The following is a 15443-nucleotide window of genomic DNA, read 5'->3' as shown; positions in this document are numbered from 1 at the left end:
TTTTTGCCAAAAGCTCCCCATGAAATCCAAAAAATGGATAAAAATAGGAGAAGGAAGTATGAAAATGGAGCTTAAGGTCTTGGCTCTTACCTGCACCTGACGGCTCGACGAATGACCTCCCAGATATCGTGCAATCTTCTCTAGAAAAATTAGGGCACAAAAGGGTAAAAAGCTATTCGAACAAAGGTAGAATGGTAAAAAGTAAAAAATAATTACTTTTTCCCATTTTTATTCATTTTTATGAAAATATTAGGGTTTTCGAAGTGTTTTTAACCTATTTTACCTCAGAACTAAGTAATGCATTTACCTTTCTTGTGCAGCAACGGGTGATGGATTTTTGACAATGATACTCGAGTCACCTTTAAGCTCTTTTCTGACTCATAACAGATGAAAAGATCACTGAGTATTTTCCCTTTTGACTCATTAAAGAAAATAAAATGGGAGGTCTGCTTTTAGCTCTGTTCCAACCTTTTAAACACGAAAATATTGTCGAGCTCTTGTCATTTTGAACTCGTTAATAGATGTGAAACATCGTTTACCCAGTATACGTTTACCCCTTTTTCGAGCTAGGATAAACTATTTACGAAAAAGGTAATCCTTGACTGAAATGGTCAAGCAGTTCTCTCAAGTATCATTTTCTACCTTTTCAGGATCAAGAGACACAAATGTATGAAAAGGGACCATGTGGAGTTTTCTTTTCTGTGTCTTTTTCAAACTCTCTAAACATTAAAAAGATACTGAGTTACACCTTTGTCAGACTCGTTAAAACATTAAACGACATCAAATTCATCACCATGATGAACATGAGATTCTCCTTCCTATGACTCATTAAACTTACTAGGTTGGATTCGTCCGAAGGATGAACTTACAGTGCAAGCATATGCTATCCCCTTCAAGCTTGCGATAAAAAATAATTGGGGTACCTGCCAGAAATGGTGAGGGGGAATTTGGAAATTCAATTGGCGTGTCGGCAACTCACTCTTGAACATGAAACTCTTTTTTTTGTGTTGGATTGAGATATCCTCCCTTCATCATTGACTTTCTTGGGTTGGGCCACTCATTTTTTTTCCTTCCATTTGATCTCTGCCACGTCATCATGACTAGTGATCCTATGGATCCCAAAGGTGCCAAACTCTGGAATCGTGTTGTTGATATGTTCAAGAGTTAGTCCCTCTGTAGTTACACTTACTCCTAATCCTCTGTATCATCTGAAATCATTTGCATCCCTTTGTCTCATGTCGATGATGTGGGATACATCATGGCCTTCCTTCGACACGATCGCTTCTTGTTGACTTCAGCTCATTATCCAAGAAGCTGGCTGAGAGACTCCCTTCTAATACCTTAGAGCTTGCATGCCCTAATGGCAAGTTCTTTGCACTCAACGAAAAGTTCACATCATTGGCTTTCGATTAGGTGATTTTACGGGTGTTCAACATCAGTTCCTTTACTTGCATTCTGTGAAATGTGTTGCCAGTACCTTAAGAGCCATTTTCATTATTGGTGGTTTCTCTCACACTTGTTAATAGTTCACATCATTGACCAGTAATAAAGAAACTTCCTAGCCTGTTCGACTTCAACACATTCATTCGCATGTTAGGATTTTTACTTTGATCGGGTCGTTCAGAGTGCAAGACCCTGGGCTAAGATTAAATTAAGTCCAGGTTGCAAGACGATGTGACATGATCATGTTGATATACATGTCTCTATCAGATGGATGGCCGAGCATACCATGAGTTGTTATATGTGATCCTTCTCATTATTGGATGGTTGTGACTATACCTTGGTTTCATTATGATCCTTTCTGCTGGATGGTTGTGCCCATGCCTTGGATCCATTTACATGATCGTTCTCTGGGTGGCTACATCCATACCATGATTTATGTATTATTCAAAGTTTTTTTAGTGATGTATATGTATCTATGCTTGCTTGCAGGTTCTCCGACGATGGACTCTGGTTCCCCACACGCACTTGTGTTATCGGGAAATCTAGTGTCTATGCAGAGCTGCTAGTCCCACTAAGACTGGTAGCTATCTTAGAAACAAACAAACTTAAACTACTTTCATTTTCCTTTATGAGAAGTAGATAAGAGGGGAACAAAGGATACCAACCTCTGTCTTGCGCTTGGTTCCTTGCTTGATTCCTCTCCCTTCTGATAGATCTTTGCCACTCGCTTCCTCGTCTACCCAGCTTCAAAGAGCACCTGTGGAATCAAAGCAGCATAACACTATCCAAGAACACAGATCTACTATCATAAAAATTATAGGACCAGATATATATTGACCACACAAATGCATATATCATCAATCATACAAGAATGTGGAGGAAAACTTGAATAGCTTTATTAATATCGATAATAGCAAAGAGGATTACAACCAATTGTTCTGACCCAGCTTCATCCTCTCAGCAAGAAATCCCTTCTTCACCTCATGAAAATATTAGATCACCCAACACTATGATGTTACACCAAGAAACCAGCAGCACTTCCTTACAAGATACAAAATTCCACCCTCTGGATCTCTGGGATGAGGGATCCATATATAAATGATTTTAGGGAGGTGAGTCAACTTCTGAGATTTGATTAGTGTCCTCTCTCTAATAGTTCTTGATTCCACTTAGAGATTGATGATCTCTTACTCATCCCTTGGCGAATGCAGAGAGGCAAGTGTCACAGGAGAAGTTTCTGGAAGATTCCATGATCCTCCACCTCACAAATTGACTCTGCCATTTGTCCACTCTCACCCATCGCACCCCATAGAAGGGATTTTCAGTATGAATTTCACCTCCCGTGTGCATTTAGGTGGGATGCAGCGCACTTTGAACATGGAGCAGGTGAGATGGTCCAACTTTGACCAGTTCTGAGTAGTTTTTCATGGAGAACTTCTGGGAGATGATGTAATCAGTTGACCTTGTTCTTTTATGGGTTGGAACAACACTTTTAGGGACTTAGGAGCCCTTGGTTTATGGACATATATGATTGGGGTTGCAGTGCCCAAAAATGTCTATAACAGTTGCCCCCTAAAGCATGAGGTCGTTAATCTTTTGATGTCGGGTGAAATGCTTTATCATGAGGATCCGAAGTTTTTTCGAGCTAGAAGGCAACCTGTAATAAGATACAATACAATACATTATCTTCATAATATTTTCATGATCTAGCTGAGGCAGGCATTCCCATGCTCAGCGTTATAAATTCATTTTCATGTACATAAGATAGACAATCGTCTGTGTGCAGACTGATGATTCTAGTAGAGCCATCATCCCTTAGGTTGGATGATTATCTGTGTAGCAATGATGTACATTTGATGTCTTTATTTTCCTGAATATGTATCGTAGCCCGGATGGATGAAACTAGATTCGGGGTCTTCAATCTCGTTCAATCTTCACTCAAAGTACAAGTCAATCCATGTGAGAGATGTTCTGGAGTCGAACATGGAAAGACATCGCCTGATTACCAGCCAATGATGTAAGCTGTTAACAGGCACGAGAAGAATCACCAATAATGATGATGACCCTCAAGGTACTACAGTACAATTCACGTGGTGTGAATAAGGGACCTGGCGTCGAACACCATGCAAAATATTTAGGTCGAAGGCCATTGATGTAAACTTGTCGCCGGAAGTGAGAAACTTGCCATTGAGGCATGCAAGCTTCAAAGTACTGAAAGGGTTGTCCCTAAGTCAACTTCTTGGATAATGAGCTGATGTCGACAAGAAGCGACTCACCGTAGGAGGGCCTTAATGAATCCCACATCTACGACACGGAATGGAGTAAATGATTTTGGAGGTGAAAACGATCTGTTGATACAAGGTTCAAGGTGGCGGTCATGAAAGAATGGAGCGTGAATGTATTGCAGTGGATGAGACACAGGTGAATTCTCTGAGCGACTTCTCTTGAACATATCGGCGACACTGACATGATGGATTGGTAGCATTAACCCCAAATGTGGATGGTGTGATGGACCAATGGTGATATGACCAGTCAACGGAACAACCCAACCCGACTCGGATGCGGAGTGAAAGTGTCATGTTCAAGAGCGACTTGCTACCAATAAAGTTTCTTCAAGTTTTCTTCCCAATTTTTCCCCAGCCATTGCTGACCAATACCTCTTTATTTTTGTCAAGCTTGAGGAGGATAACATATGCTTGTTCTATAATTTTCCCTTCAGGTAAACCCATCGCTATGCTTTAACGAGCCTAGCGATAGTGAAACTCGTTCTTGTCGGTATGGACAAGTTTGTCGCTATTCGGTTTTAACGAGTTTAACGACAAAGATAACTCGATCCTTTTCAATTTTAGAGAGTCTGAAAGGGACGTAAAGAAAAATCCAACAATCCTTTTTCGTCATATAATCCCTTAAGTCTGAAAAAGTATAAAATAATACAAAAGGGATGAATTTTCGGTAATTTTAACGAGTAGAACAAAACAAGCACTTGATCTTTTTGTGTAATAATCCCTCAAGTCCAAAAAGATTAAAATCTAAAGGAGGGATAGCACTTCCAGTCACTTTAATGAGCTGGAGAGGCCAATTGCTCAGAAATCGTTTCATATTTTACGAGTCAGATGAAAAGATCTTAAAGGAGACTCATTTTTTGAGGAACGAGTGATAAATTCGGGTAGCAACTAATTCCAGGTAAGGTTTGGAATTTTCCAATCACAGCAGTGTCACAAGGATGGCTAACAGGATCACTCTTCGCAGTTGTTCCTCAAAAAGGGTAAACAATCAAATGGAGGTGAATGATCAGCCAATACAGAGTGGAGGTGATGATGAAAACACGACCAAGGCTTAAAAGGCTAATGATAATGCATTCACAATGATTATTTACCGGAAATTGGTTCATTTTTTAATGAATGAGCTTAAACTCTGGGGGAAACATTTTCTCACTGCTTATGTTTAATTTTTAACGAGCTTGAACTCCACATAAAAATTGCTCGATATAATGGTCATTGATTACCTTGATTTTACCATTGACAATTTTGTTCCTTCAAAGGTTGTACTGCCTATTCAATTGGTTCATCAAACTAGTTAGAAACGAATAATATATGCTTGAAAAATGAGTCAAAACACTAATATTTTACTTGAATTACGTGAAAAGTAATTTAAAAGTGGTTTTTACCTCTCATTTTACCATTTCATTTGAACTTTGGTTTGTTGGAGCTTTGGAGGTGCTTTCCCCCTTGATTTTCTTTAGCTAATTCTGGGAGATTTTATGGACAATTCTTGGCACCGTCTAGACTAGGTAAGAGCTAAACCTGAGCTCTTCAGTTTCATTCTTTCCTTTTTGAATTCTGAGCATGTTTCCTGGTTATTCTGAGCCCCTTGGGTTTGAAGAATTCGCCCTGGCTCCATTGCACCTTTCCTATATCAAAAGGTGTGATTCATGCTGACTTGGCCATTGGCCAGTCAACATTCATCCCACCTAGTACACTACTGGGGGTGTGATGGGCGCAAGGAGGGAAACTTGTGCACAGTTTTTCATGGAAATTTTTACCTGTTTTTCACCAAATCAGGATCCTAACTCTTCTCTTGTTTGTTTTCAAAGATTCATTGGAGCAAAATGTCTGTTACATGGCAAGAACGTGAGCATGAAGAAGAGGACATGCTTGCTTTACATGATCTGGTTACGGTAAATGCACTGCGGAACTGTGGCATGTTCAAGTTTTTTCGCATCTCTAGCATGAGGCAACAAATAAAATTGTTGCAATATTTCCTCGATGCATGGGATCCTACCAACCAGGTGTTCCAGATTAGGGGAAAATCCATCCCTTTGACTGTCGTGGACATCTATTTTTTGACCGGCTTATCGAGGCATGGTGCCCCTATCTCATTATCAGGTTCGGCCCGTGGGGGCGAATCCGTGAGAGATTATATTCGTCGGTACTGCAGAGAGGGATCTCAGCCGAGTAAGGATGGCAAGATCAATATCTGAGATGTCACTGACAGGTCTTTGAGGACCATTCTGTTCACTTTTCTAGATTGGCTGGTAATGCGGCTCTTCATGTGGCCAATAGGTCTTATATGCGGTATGCCTTGGAATGCCTTGAACCAAAGGTGTTCAACTGGTGTGATGCAGTACTCTCTGTGATGAAAGAACAACTGACCAAGTTAAAAAACGGAAGATTGAAGAACTTTGGTTATGGTTCTATTTTGACCACTTTTTCCTTGGAAAAGATCCCGCTAATGCAGCCGTAGTACGTTTCACTTGGTTTACCTCCACCGACAGAGCCACAAATGCAGAGATGGGTCGACCTTATGGCCAGACATGTTGGTCAGTCCCAGGTTTCCTTTTCTGATACCTTCTTTGAGTGGTTCAATCGTTAGGAGATGATTTTTTCCGAGTATCCATATGCTGGTATGGATTTCCGGGGTGACCCAGATTTGGTGCTGCCGGCTGGCGAGCAGTGGGGTGCCATCGGTAAATTCTCTGACCATATCTCTGTTTATCATTTCTTTTTATAATGTTCTTGTGCTTTCTTCTATCAGGACTAATCAAAACTCATGTGCTCATGCAGATTTTGGACCAGTTCGGCCAGTAGTACGCCTGAGAGTGCCAACTGCCGCTCCAGTAGGAGAGGCTGTGGGAAGGGCTATCCTTCGCGACCTTGATGTGGCTGAGACTCTTTCAACATTGCAGGATCAGGTCAAAGGCCTCACTCTTGGTATTCCGGACATGAGGACAGATGAGTTGCCTCTGAGGTTGCAATGACATACTGCTGGCGTGCCGAGTCAATGGACTAGGCTTTTACGCATGATTGCACAGGCGATGACTTGTTATCACCAGCATCATTAGACTAGGGTGCCCCCTAGCGTTTTGAGTTTTGGGTCATCTGACCAATTTTGTCTTGGTTACAGAACATTATGTGTAAACCATAAACAGTTATATATATTTTTGATTTTCGGAGTTTTATTTTGGTTAAGTTACATGATCCTGATGCAAATATTGATTAAATGCTTCTTTTTATAAATGTTGCAAATGTCTATCTAACACATAATTTGCCAATGAGTCTGTTAATGTGTTTAAATTTCTAGAAATATGTTGATATTGAATAGAATCAAACTGCCTTTCCAAAATCTTGACCCTTAGGAACATGTGATATATAGCTGGATTTCGGTCGGAGTAGATACCGGTGAGTTGTAGGATGACGAGTGGTGAATCTAGCCTGACAACAAGTCGGCGTATGCCATGTGTGATGGCATCAGAGAGGAGTTCTATCAACGCACTATATTCAATGATGTTATTTGTTGACCAACCAATACATACCCCTCTGAAACTTACTAACTCGCCACTTGGATCAAAAATGGCCCAAGCCGCAGAAGATAGGTTCCGAAAACTATGACTCGCTCCGTCGGCATATCCAACAAATGATTCCAATAGGTTCAACATCTGCAACAAATGTAAAAAATGGATTACTTGACCAAGACAATTACCCTTAGCAAAAACAAAAATGTAACAAAAGCATAGGGGTTACTACACTGAATCATGCGTAGTAACACTTAAGGTACAACCAGTTACGAGGTTGCGTTAGTGGAATCCCGTCATAATCCACTAACTCGTAGGCCCCTTTTGCTAATACACATTTAACAATATAGGGGCCCATCCACAAAGACTTGAATTTACCTGCTCCCAATTTATTGGATTCCTGGTCATAAAGTAAGACCAAGTCACCTTCTGAGAAGACACGGGGTTTGACATTCTTGTCAAACTGTGCCTTGACTCATTTCTTATGGGCTTCATTAGCCAAAGCGGCATCATTACGGGTTTCATCCAATTGGATTAGTTCCAAGAAATGAGCCTCCTCTTCTGAAGTTCCGGGGAGAAGGTCGACTGCGAGTTTGAGGGACGAGATTTCACACTGAACTGGTAAGATTGCTTCTAGGCCATACACTAGTTGAAAGGGTGTAAACCCGATTGCATTCCTTACCGATGTTTGGTATGCCCACAAGGCTGGGTACTGGATCAAGTGCCAACTCCTTTTGTGGACTCCAATCATCCTTTGCAGCATCCGCTTCAGGACTTTGTTGATTGCTTCAACTTGTCCATTGGCCTACGAGTAATATGGAGTAGAGCTGTCATGGGACAACCCCAATTTGGCAGCCAATTCAACCATCATGTGATTGCAAAAATGCGATCCATGATCTGTGACTATGGCCTGTGGAACGCCGAATCTGGCGACTACATGATTGAAAAAGAAAAGGGCAGCTGTTTCGCCGGTGTTGTTTAATGTAGGCATCACCTCGGCCCATTTGGTAAAATAGTCTACCGCGACTATGATATACCCATGCCCCCCAGTCGAGGTGGGGTTACATGTCATGAAATCTATGCCCCATTTGGCGAATGGCCCAACAACAACTATTGGTTGCAGGGGAGCCGGTGGTCTTATGGTTTTGCTATCGAAAATTTGACATGCATGGCAACTTCTGACTGCGGTGATGCAATCTTTGAACATTGTTGGCCAGAAGTATCTTGCTCGTAAAAATTTTTGCGTCGTAGCATAACCAGATTGATGCCCCCCACACGCGCCTGAATGGCAATCATTCAGGACTTTTTCGGCCTCCTCATGCATGAGGCACCTCCTCAGAGCTGTATCGACACCACGATGGTAAAGTGTATCACCGACGATCATGTAGTCTTTTGATTGGTATCGAATATGTTTTTGTTCTGAGCGAGAGGTATTAGACCTATATTTTTGGGTTTGGAGATAGATGATTATATCTCCATACCACGGATTGCTTGAAGATATCAGAAACAAAGACTCATCCATGATGGTTTCTTCGGATGTTTCATCATTGGACGATGATGTGAGATCGCATAGTAATTCCACAAAAACCAGGGATTTCTTCGATTTGGATTTTACAAATTCCAGATCAAACTCTTGAAGAATTGCTATCCATTTTGAATATTTTCACCCCAGCAACTGTCGCGAAAATATATAAGTCATGGGGTTGCAATCTGACAAAATGGTAGTTTTTCGAAAGAGGACATAGTGTCGAAATCCTATGTCGCTTGAACAGTTGCGAGAGCCACCTTTTCAATATAGGAATACTTGCTTTCTGTATCATTTAAGTTTCTACTCAAATAATATATGGGATGTTCAATTCCATTGTCTTCTTGAACTAAAACCATTGCGATGGTTGTATCCGCTGCAGCCAGATACAGGTTAAAGTATTTTTGATAAGCAGGAGTGTACATTAATGATGCTTTCATTAGGGATTCTTTTAAAGCATCAAAGGAAGCTTGCGCGACCTGATCCCAGACGAAGGGTACTTCTTTTTTCAATAAACGTGTATAACCTTTAGCAAGTTCAGCGTAGTTTGGAATGAACCTCCTCAGAAAGTTTGCTTTCCCTTGGAGTTTCTGAATCTAAAGCAAATTTGAAGGTGGAGGCAAATTTATGATTGCCTAAACCTTACATGGGTCAAGACGAATCCCGTCCTTTAAGACTACAAATCCAAGAAAATGACCAGAACTAACACAGAACACACATTTGTGTGGATTGAGTCGTATCTTGTAGTGTCGGCAACGTAGAAATATCACTGTCAAATGTTGCGGATGATCGGTCTGCTTTCGCGAATGAGCCGAAAGATCGTCGAGATATGGTTGAACGATGTTTTTGATGTCGTGGAAGGCATAATTCATTGCCCTCTGAAATGTTGTCCCTGCGTTCTTTAAACCAAAGGGTAACTTGCGATATGCAAATGTGCCCCACGGACAAATAAATGTAGTCTTTGACTGGTCCTGTGGGCGGATATTTATTTGATTATACCCAGAGAATCCATCCATAAATGAAAAGATTTCACATCCGATGCATTCATCATTATCTGGTCAATAAAGGGTGTAGGGTAGTTGTCTTTTGGACAAGCTTGATATACATCCCTATAATCGACACACACTCTAATCGTTCCTTGTTTTTTCATTACAGGAACAATGGTGGATACCCATTTGGTTAGAGGAACCGAGTAAATAAAACCAGCATGGAGAAGTTTTTCAACTTCTACCTTGATGGCAACGACTTTCTTGGGGTGCACCTACCGTAGTCGTTGTCGTACTGGTTTGACATCTGGATACATCTTTATTTCATGTTCAACTATACTCGAGTCAATGCCTGGCATTTCATCATATGACCAAGCAAAGACATCTTTGAATTCGCGAAAAAGAACTTTGTATATTTCCAGTTCTGAAGGAGAACAACATTTTCCAACATAAATATTCTCTACAACATTTGTTTTGGTCGAGATATTTATGGCGATAGTCTCTTCGATATTGGACAAGTTTCGCTCAGAATCCACCGTGTTTATAGTATTTGATAGAAAATCAAAAACTGAAGGATGATGAAGGTCATCAGGAGTATCTTCTTGACAATCCGGAAGATGGGAACGATGGTGGTAATCTTCCCATGGCGCCCCGTCAATTATCATTGACTGAACAATTCCTTCATCGGTGTAATTCACTTGTGACCAAGGATCTGAAGGGTTGTCATATTCCTTAGACCTATCTATCCAAACACTTGATGAGCATTGATTTGGGTTTGCCTCCCATGCACAAAAACATTGATTGCTACAATATTTCTAGTGGGCTTGGAGGCAATACCTGCGGATGATCCATGCTAATATTGTTTTCTAAGATCTTTTGAATAGATGATATCATATTGCAGGTTCCTACCATTGCCACTTCCACCAGATTGATTGGAGGTGGGAGGGAAAAAGCCCCCATTAATATAGGGTCTTTTAGTAGGCCTACTCCGATATTTTGAAGCGAATGGGGGCTTCCATGGATCATCGGAATTCTTCCCATAACTTGAGAACTATTGGGGAGAAATGTTTGTTGGTCGACAAATGTAATTCCTCCTTGAAAGGGAAATGCAATATTCCTAAAGTAGGTCGACACAACGACATCCATAGAATATATCCAGGGCCTTCCCAGTAGGATGTTGTAATCGAGGTTTCCGTCGATTACTTAAACATCTATTTCTACTTTTTTCCCCCCCAGTTCAACTTGCAAGTTACTTAAAATCCCATATGGGGTATATGTTCGTCCATAAAATGCTTTTAATGTAGTTGAAGATCGCGACAAGGTTGGAGATCCTAAAGTTTTCCAGCAACTCATTGACATAATACATGTAGATGCCCCCTCATCAATAATTGTTCGATGAACAGTTTTGTTGAGGGCTTTCACTTGAATGAGGAAAGCTAGTTGAGCTGGTAACTGAGGGTCATATCCTTTGTGATTAAAGGACACAAGATTAGAATCCTTTGGGTCAATCCCACCTATTGCTGATAAGAAAGCCTGCTTTTGGGAGGGGCAATTTTGCAGTACCTCAAGTGTCGACATAGCGGATGGCAATTGGGCCAGATCTTCCACTATATTATAATGTTGTGCTACTCTGGCACGCAGATTAAATGTCGACTTGTGTACTACTCCCTTTGGTAGTTTTATTGTCAGCTATGGAATGATGGGCAGCGCAACTTCTGTCGAAGTTGTTGTCGAACTACTAGGTTGATCTTTATCCTTGTTGTTCAACAACTGTGGATTCCCATAATATTTATTCCTTGTCGTTATTAAAGCATCATTTTTCTGTTTCAAAACTGATAACATCAGCACTTGGGACAGGGAAGCATTATCACTAGCAACCAGATTTGTTCCTGGATTTGGAAACGGATCAGTTAATACTGTCGAGGTTTTTGAATTCTTGAAGAATCTTTTAAGCTCAACTTTATATGGACAATCTCTTATCCAATGATCCTCATCACATATAATACATGGACGATTTGGTTTCTTATCTCCAGAAGGGTTTGCAGAAGATTTTTCAGGTGATGATTCCTCCTGTTTCTTCTTCTTCCCTTTGTTTTTCTTCTTGCCTCCTGGTTGCTTGGTTTCTTTGCCTTTGTCAGTTGAGACGGCATTTACTTCCAAGGCGAGAAGTTCTTCTTTTTCATTTTGACTAGAAATCTTATGGACCTTTTTAGATGTAGCTTTTGTTGATTTCGTGTTTGTCATACCAATCACGCCATCGTCGGCATGAGAGTCATTGTTCGATTTAGGAGGAGGAGGAACGGAAAATTCCGGTCTGGGAGCGTCAGGGATTTTATCATAGATCGTGCCAGACTGAGTATAAATCAAGTCTAAATATTGCACACGAGCAATAACTTGCTCTTCAGTGACGACTCCTCCCTTTGCCACATCTTCTGTAATGGAAGGTAATAATGATTGAATAAACCATTCAGCTAAAAGTTGATCAGGAACATATGTTTTTACCATTCTACGACGACGTCTCCACTCATGAATATGATCGGATATGTGAGTGGCCGTCGTTTGCTTGAAATTGGTAAGAAGTTTTGTTCCTGTTTCGTACCTTATGGGTAACTAAAAATGGGTTAAAAAGGTTGTGGCTAGGGTACTGAAGTTATCAAACGAAGCTCTAGGTAATTCGATATACCATTTTGCTGCCGAACCAGTTAACGTTCTCTGAAAAAGGCAAAGCCTAATCGAATCATCATTTAGGGTGCTTGATGAACACCATAGATGAAAGGTCATCACATGATTCGATGGGTCTTCACCCGGATTTCCATTAAATTTAGGAATATGTAATGGAAGTTTATGCAGAATCGCTGGCCACCAAGGGGCATAAGCAATTGGATCGTTCGTTAGCCGATTTAGATCCGGTAACTCTAAAGTCACCACGAAGGTAACTATTGATTCAAGTTTGGCGAAGCATACCTAGGATAAGATGGAATCACCTGGGCAGTTTGTCTTTGCATACCGGCATAATGCATTTGATGCTGGTAACTTTGGTAAGGTTGATGGGCATAACCATTATAGAATGGTTGATTTTGACCGTTTTGAATATACGGCTACCCATTATTTGCAAAGATTTGTTGCTCAGATCCTTGGTAAACTTGTTGGAATTGCGGTTGTTGATATTGCACCAGCCATGGTTGTGAAGCCATGTGCTGTTGTCCAATACTGGCTGTTTGACCAAGATGAGGGGTAATTGTACCCGTTTGGGCCTATGTCATTCCACTAGTTGGCGATTGTGGTTGAGTTGTAGGGATAAGAGGCTGTTGCATTACGACCTGAGAAACCTGAGGTTCGCATACAATAGGTAACGCTTGTACTTGCGACACTGTCACAATAGCCAGAGTAGTTGGTATATTTGACATAGGTAAACATTGTTGCATCAAGTATACAACTCTTGGTTGTTGAGGTAGTATTTGCACCCAACCGCTAGATGTAATTCTAGCATAACCTAAATTTTTTTGTGAACTCTTGTATGGTTGTCCTCCCGGAGGAGACAATGAAAGGGTATATTGCCCCCCATACGGTGGTAATCTGGTGCTTAAAGGAATGGTTTTCCCTTGAGGACCTGACTGCCCAAATTGACACAGTGAAGGATCAATTTGTTGAGACTCAACATAAGAGTTCCCAGATATTATTTCGGATGAACAAACGGGAACGGACCATAATGTCGAAATAGCCCCTGAGTGGGCCCCATCTAGCAATTGAGAGCTAGTTGGGACAGATGGTATGCCGACGAACATTGTTGGAGTGACAGCAGGAAGTTTTTTCATCGCTATGTCAGATGACACAGTCCTAGATGTCGATGGTTGTTCAGACATTTCTAGTCTATCCAAAAGATTTCCTAGTGATTCTACAGGAGCTTTCGATAACGATAGACTAATTTCTAATGAAGAAGGATATAGGGTGATCCCGACTCCAAATTGCGATGGAGTACTAGATGGAGGATCCTCCACAATCTCTTCTATAGCAATCAGACCAGGTGGAAGAGGTAGACTGTCAGGTCTGTAAAATATTTCCGGTGTCGAAGAAGGTATAGATTCCGTAGCAACAGATGTTTGGGCAATAACACCTTCTGAATCAGTTGTAGATGGAGCTGGTTCAGTAATACAAGTGTTTACCTTCACACTAGGATCAGCTCTACTATCCTTTGGTGGATGCGGAACTTCTTCTATAAAGGTAGGGATACCAGAAATGTTTGGAGTAACCGGAATATCCGATGGTGTTGGAACACTTGTTCTAACTTTACCAGGGGATTTTGAACTGGTTAAATGAGTTCGCTTTGTCCGTAACAGTTTTGATTCTGGAGACAAAGACGGTTGACTCGTAAGCCTCCGCGAACGACGGGGTTTCAATTGACTTTCTTCCACGATTGCGGATTACTCGATCAACTAAAAATCAAAGGGGAAATATGTTTCCGAATTAAATGAATTTTAGACGCTTTGACACAACTTGTTTTTTCAATTTTTAAGAGTTGAGAAAAAACAAAAGATGACTCTAGTCGCCTTCGATTTTTAATGAGCTTGAAGTGACAAGTGCTCAGATGGACCTTTTCCTTTAACGAGTCTGAAAAGGAATGAAAGAGACTACTCTGGAAATCTAGACAGAGGGATTACCAAACCAATCGCAAAACTGCAGAATACTTTTTATGGTACGACAGTCAATCTTCCCGAATGCTGTGTTCAGTGCATTGCAATCGATAGGGCGGCAGACACGGCTTCCTATGGATAAAGGATATAGCCTATTGTAGTCTCCCAATATATACTCGACGGTACATGGGAGCACAAGTCTGTACTGGCACTTATCGTCTCAAAGTGGAGGAATCACCCAACCAGCATTGAAAACAACAGTTACCAGGCTTTACGATGCTGGAATACGTCTCTAGCCTAGACTTCTAAATGTTGTGCGTTAGGTTCCAAATCGTTTTTAGATTCATTAAATTTATTTTACAGTTGATCTTGTTTAAGAAATTTTCCTTTCAGGTTCACCGCGTGATGTAGATATACAACTCCTAAAATGAAATCTAAGATGATAAACAATCGTTTAATCTTCTTTTTGCAATGAAAATCCTAGCTACTAAAGAAAGAGAGATGATATTCTTTCAACATAGAGCAGAGAGCACACACTATATGCACTGTCCTAAATCAAACCAACAAACAATTTAAATGCAAATGCACATGCATGCATTTGTTTTCAGCCTTCTTAATGTGTGAATGATAAAAAGAAAGTTAAGCACAAATCTGAATTATTTTTCAAAGAGACATTACTAACAAGCTTCTTTTCAAGACAAAATGAAGACAATGACGACACTTTGTGATTCATAATTGAAAACTTGCTTTCGACACTTGAAAAACTACTAATTCAAATCAAATACAAGAGTAACAGTGTAATCGACTATCAAGAACAATCATATTCTCTTCTATGACTGAAAACGACACTTGCGACACTTCCAAATCAAGAAACGACATTTCAATTATGCTATTTCTTTGTAAAATAGAACTGAAAATGGCTCACAATACATAAAAGCATTTATAGTTCTTTGCACAATGGAGGCGGAATAATGGCAAGGAAGGGGGTTCCCACAGAGGTATACTGATTATAGACAGTAAAACTCCTGAATAGAGTTGAAAAGAGTGAAGAAAAACCAAAGTCTGGA

This window comes from Pinus tabuliformis, chromosome X (assembly GCF_031772625.1).
Source record: "Pinus tabuliformis cultivar Carrire ecotype Pingquan chromosome X, CPIR1, whole genome shotgun sequence".
NCBI lineage: Eukaryota > Viridiplantae > Streptophyta > Pinopsida > Pinales > Pinaceae > Pinus > Pinus tabuliformis.
The sequence above is the reverse complement of the archived record's forward strand: the minus strand, read 5'-3'. Positions refer to the sequence as shown.